Source organism: Chelon labrosus, assembly GCF_963514085.1.
Source record: "Chelon labrosus genome assembly, chromosome: 9".
In the NCBI taxonomy this organism is placed as follows: domain Eukaryota; kingdom Metazoa; phylum Chordata; class Actinopteri; order Mugiliformes; family Mugilidae; genus Chelon; species Chelon labrosus.
The window spans coordinates 18,835,040-18,841,065 of record NC_140359.1 but is presented as its reverse complement, the minus strand read 5'-3'; positions in this window follow the sequence as shown (position 1 = coordinate 18,841,065).

The following is a 6,026-nucleotide window of genomic DNA, read 5'->3' as shown; positions in this document are numbered from 1 at the left end:
GAGCGTGGTTTGTGAACGTATGTCAAATACAGCTGCAGACAGTGCTAAACTGAGATGAAGACGATCATGTTGAGGTCAATGTTTACATTTATCACTCATTTTCTAAAATATAATCCTGACATTCAACACTACTATACTGTTTTGGCACATCTTGCCTTTGAGTGATTCATAGAATGGGACATTTTGAAGAGGTGCTTTTACGCACCGTACGCACAGGAACTGGGACGTCCAGACATGTACTTTTGATCCAATTATGATCCAAATATGATCCATGCACGTAAACTTGCTTCTTGGCAACGGAAATTGCAGATGTTTGCTCTGCTTGCGCAAGTGTCAAAACAATACTGATATCCAGAATGTGAGTTGGCCCGCTGTGTTCATAGAGCAGCAGCTGGTGTCACAGCTGCTTGAAAACGCAGCTAATCGTCAGTGACAGTGAGACTTGATGGGCGTGACAAAACAACGTGGCCGTTGGTTTTCTTCTTATCTGTAGCAGAAAAACACATGTCATGGTTTTATGTAGCCAATAGAGGAACTGATAGTGATGCCCAGCGGATGAATATAGTCAGCAGATAACACAGTGTGCAGTCTAGTGTGCAGTCTACTAAGTGTGAGTTCAGTTTTTTTTTTTTTTTTTTTTACAGGAAATAGAAGAGAAGAAAAAGTCATGAGCCAGCGTTGATCAACTGTATGGTTTTTGCTGCCACCTGTTGGCTGCATTCACTACCCAAATAGTTAGAGATGCAACTGACAAGATTTTTTGATCAGAAATGTTCAGCTCTTTTAACAGCAACAATAATTGTTAACACAATTGTTCTGCCCTCGTCAAAGAGTCCCCTTCCTTCACTAGGCAGACAGATAACTCCTTCCACACACTGTAGTCAATATCTGATGGCTTTCTTGTGCACCACTGCTTGACACTGACAGCATGAGAACAGGGTAAAAAGACAATGCTTCAATAAATGATTCCACAAGAAGATGGATGTTGATTCTCTGGCTGCTCAGTTCTACAATGTGCTCACAGTGAGTAGGAAAAACATGATGGCAGCCTACAAGGTACAAAATTAGCCATAAGGCTCACAAACAAAACTAGCACCCCTGGTGGCTGCAAAATTAAATAAAAGTCTGTAGTTCCAGCAAGGTCAGAACAACAATATTAAATAACAAAATAATAATAATAATAAAAACAAGAACATATTAACATCAATTCTGACTCTTTTTTTAAATCATAAGTAATTACATCTAATTATGTGCTTATGTCTGGGATAACCAGACCAGAAAAGAAGACGTGGGGTGTAGAAGTAGGTGAAAGGGGCGGGGGATAGGAGGATACCGTAAATTTCCGTATTTAGCGTACATGGATAATTCAATGAAAGTCAAAGGTGAACATTAGGGAGTACATTGAGCCTTGTGTGTTTTGATGAAGTATTTTGATGAAGTTGTGAGAGACTCAGTCCACAGGAGGGTGCCCCTCTGCCACACATGCAGACAGAGACACAGAGACACACACTTCTCAGAAACAGCCACACACACACAGGAGGAGTAGGAGCCCGTCAACCTCCATGAAGGAGAAGAAATCAGAAAAGTTATCAAGATAATATGGGAGACCAAATCCGACAGCTCCAGCAAATGGTTTTACTGAGTAAGTTTTGAGATGCATGGGAAGAAAACCCCCGGTGGTCACCTGGTGGTGGAGCGTTTCAACTCTGAAAACGGAGTATTTTTCAGGACCTTGCGCGTGTCGGTGTCGGAGTGGATGAAGATGCTGGACAAATCAGCCGATCGCATTACTGCTCTATTCAACGACAGTCACTGCTGGAAAGACATTACGATGATTAGAAAAAACCTTTCTCATCTGTTTTAAATTTGTTGATTTTTTGAAAAGCTGAAACGTGGGCAAACAAGGCCACTCCCATCTCCCTGCCCACTTCCTTACCTGCAGCATAAAATTGCTTGCCCTTACCCCTAGCCTGAAGAAGACCAAAACTTTGAGTCGGAGCATCATGTCTCTTGCGTGTGATTCACCTTGGACTCCGCCTTCATCTCCTACATTATCTACTATTATACAGGAAGAGGGAGGCCAGGCATCCACACCGTCTCCATCTCCTGCGGTGGACGTACAAAAGGAGAGCCCTGCGGCGTGCCTCTCCAAACCCTCGGATGGAGACCAACCAGACGGTTTGCTGTCTATCATTTTCCAAGAAAATGTTAAAGCCACTTCATCCATCTGCTGAATATCACTCTGCACGAGTATCGTCGTGAGATCTGCTTCGGCTGCCAGGTTAACCACCCTAGCCAGATGAACCATGAATGTTTGTATGAGGCCCCGACCTTCTACACGACTCACTTTGCCCAGCTGATGAAGAAGCTCTAGACACCACGCTTTATACCGGCCCTTCAGCAGAAGCTAACCACGCTGATAAATCCAGAGTTCAAGGCGCCACTGAAGCCATACTACACGAGCTGAAATCCTCTAACAACATCTTTGAAAAACTCGGTGACCTATACGATACGCTGATTGGAGAGGACGTGGTTAAAATAGCCCTACTTCGTATGGTCGCCGATACTTGGAGAGGAACTCTGGGGAAAGGAGAGGAAACTTAGAGAGAAATACGTTCTTACGGACATTTTGAAAACAAGCAAAAAACCCCCCCAAAAAAAGTTGAAGTAACTGTTCCTATATCTCTTATTTAGAATATATTGTGTATGTCCATTTATCTGTCTTTGTTTTGTGCCATGGGTAATTGTTTGAGAGTACTGTTTAGGGCTGTGAAGGTGAGATACATTGTATGGGAACTATCAGCTATTCTACACCAGACTATTGCCAACAAAGTAAAGGATGTTAAAAAATGTAAAATCAACAGTAACGCTAAACCTTCCGATGTGAACAAACTAGAAATGCTGATGGATTTAATACGAGCTCAGGCTACAGAAGCTCGATGGGAAGTGATGGTGCAAAAAACTCTTAACATTAATATGTGAAAGCTCTGTGACTGAAACATTTTGCTGTGTGATCAAACATATCATCGATGATTCACCCAAAATTGATGTGCACCACCTGTTGACGCTTTACACTATGATCGTAGATGCCTTGTCCCGTTACATTGAAGACCATCAAAGCGATGATATCTTTCATGTGTTGCAAAACTTGCACGGTATTATACACCGCAAATTCACAGCTCCAGTTTTAATTGAAGCCTGGGAGATCTTGAAATATGAACCCTGTCGTCGATAAGTAATGTTTTCTGTTGTTCAATTGTGGACAATAAACTATAAAGGTAAAAACAGTAAAGAGGGTTCAGCAGCAGCAGCAGCAGCATCCGTCTGCAGCGGGCCAAAGTTTTTGAGTTTCCTAAAGTGTTCATGGGCTTGTGGGTTAGTCACAGAGGTCTCAGGAATATTAAGTTCTGACAGAGTCACTAGAAATTCGGTCCATCCTTCGGGAGGCTGTTCATTCACTTTCTTATAGGCGCTAGATGTTAGATGTTAGATGTTTGACCAGATCGAGCATATGAGATCCTCTCAAAGTTTTACCTCTGTAGATAAATTCACCTTTCGGCATGCAGCCACTGTCGCTCTTGGATAGTTTTGTCATCACATACTCTGCATTTTTACGACTGCGAGTCGGAAGACTTTTTAAAACATCGTCCTCCTCCTCCCCCCTCCCTCCTTTCACCTCCACGTTCTCCCCCTGATGCAGCGCCTCTCACGGCAGACTTAGAGTTATCGGTTGAACTTCATTCTCCCCTTGTCTGGTGAGGCTGAGATAGCGTTGGAGCAGAGCATTGTGCTTCTTATATAATATCTCTCGCATCTTTTCATCCAAATCTTGCTGGGCCGTTTGCCTGATGGTGCTGCCTGTAGATGCTTCGGCTGAATTTACCTTGATGAAAAATATTCTGAGTGAGCATAATGACGCTCGTATTTCGGTGATGCCGGTACTGGGTAAAAATTCTCACCACCTCCGGATGATCAGAAGCTTGAGAGATGACGTCGTCTAAAATAACCAAGTGTGTTGATCGGCTGGAAAAATAGTCTCATCTTCAAAGGAATCAGGTAATCCCTTAACAAATTTTATCTTTTTATTTTTCTTCTGCAGTTCCATATACAAAGGTTGAAATGAAGTATAAATCTACACAATATTGTCAGGTACATCATTCATGACATGTTCAGTTTTCCAAAACATTTTTTACAAAAACAGTTTTTCCACACCCGCTAGGCCCCACGACATGAAAAAGGCAACTGCAATCTGGGGTCAAACTCAATCTCCTCTCCTAGGGGCTTTGACATTTTATTTATTTTTATTTTCAATAACCAAAGGGTTCGGTTTGCCCGTCAGCCAAAAGATGCCTTTTGTCATACACTACCCTGAACTTCTTTTGGAATGAGGAATTTTTCAGACGGAAGCCTATTTTATATCTCACAATGTTCTGCTGAGGCACCCTAATGACGGCGCTGTGGTCAGGATTTTGAATGTAGCCCTCTACCTGTTTAATGCTGTCAAAATTGATTTCTTTACAGCTTTCTTGAGTCAGTGTGATCCCCTTAACACCCAATAAAACTTTACCCTCTCTGGTCTGATAGGCATAACTTTTAGGCCCCGCCACTGCAAACTCTTGAATTCTATCCCCACCCAGCTCGTCGGTCAGCTGTCCCAAGTAGTTACCCGTCGGAAGCGGGGTCTCTCCCTCTCTGACAATGTAGATTAAACTGTCTGTCGTAGTACAGAATCCGCTCATGATTCTGTACCTTCTCCATGAAACTGTACAGAGTCAAACGAGCATAGGCAGTGGTAAATGCATTGATGAAAATGTTGTTGCTTTTCCCGGGAGGGAGAATGTACCGCTCACCGTACCGCTACTGCACCAGACTTCAGTTATTTCAGCCGGCCAGGTGCCGGATAAAGCTCTCTCTTTCTCGCTATGCATGCACGAGCCGGTTTGATTGTTTATTTCAGCGCACACGCGGCAGAGAGTAAACACCAGTTTACCTCGCTCGGTTTTGTAAGGCAGAATCGTCAGAAATAACCCTCGAGGAGGATACACGATGGCTTTGACCAGACCAAAGTACATACGCAGATCTTTAAAATCCTGACGGATGATTTCGGGGTGGCCGAGCGGGTACTCAAAGTGCGCGTTGACATAGGGGTACAAGGATGTGATGTCCACGTAACGAACCTGCTCAGTGTCACTCGCCATGTACCTCAGACGGATGGGACAAGTTCTATCTCCAAACAGCGCATTGTGAGGCATTAAAGGCTGCGGAGCGCAATAAGGACTAAGGAACTGTTTCACTTGATCGTGAGACTTTGTCATGTGGGTCCAGTCATGCTCCCATATGAACTGTACTGAGCTTAGACCGCAGGTTTAACAGCTTTTCTTACCAGGCCGAGTGGAGCTGGTCAAAGGGAATCTTTGTCAGGGGGTTAACTTCGTGGGGCGAGAAACACTTGGGACACTCGTGAAAGAAACGGCCGAGAAACTCCCAAACCTTTTCAACAATTTCTGTATGTTGAATAGCGACGTTTTCGCTGGAGGATTTATGGCCTTCTTCGTCTTTTAAAACCAGACAGTCAGAAAATATGTTAAAATATCATGACGATTAACACCACTTACTTTAATCAGTCACATTGTAAATACCATTCTTAAATAATGCGTCAAGCCGGAGTTTTTTTTTTTTAATAAAAACTTTGCAGATAAAATGTTCTTACTGGTAGTCGGATCTGTCTGCTGTTTTTCTGGCGTTTCCGGTATGATGATTATGGGGTAAGATGGTTCCTGCTCATCAAAGCCCTGCTCGCTTTCTAACGTCGGTTCAACGTCTGTCAAAGTATAATACAAATAAAATACAATACAATACATATAAGTTCTGTGTGTGTGCATCTGAGGTGCTGACCAGGCTACAGTCTGAGCAGGAAATGCTACAAACAGAAAAATAAAGTGTTTTGTTTTAAATAAAGTAACTATAACTAAAATAAAGTTTTATTTACATATATGTCATTTCTAAAGTAGTGTCTTTTTTCAGTG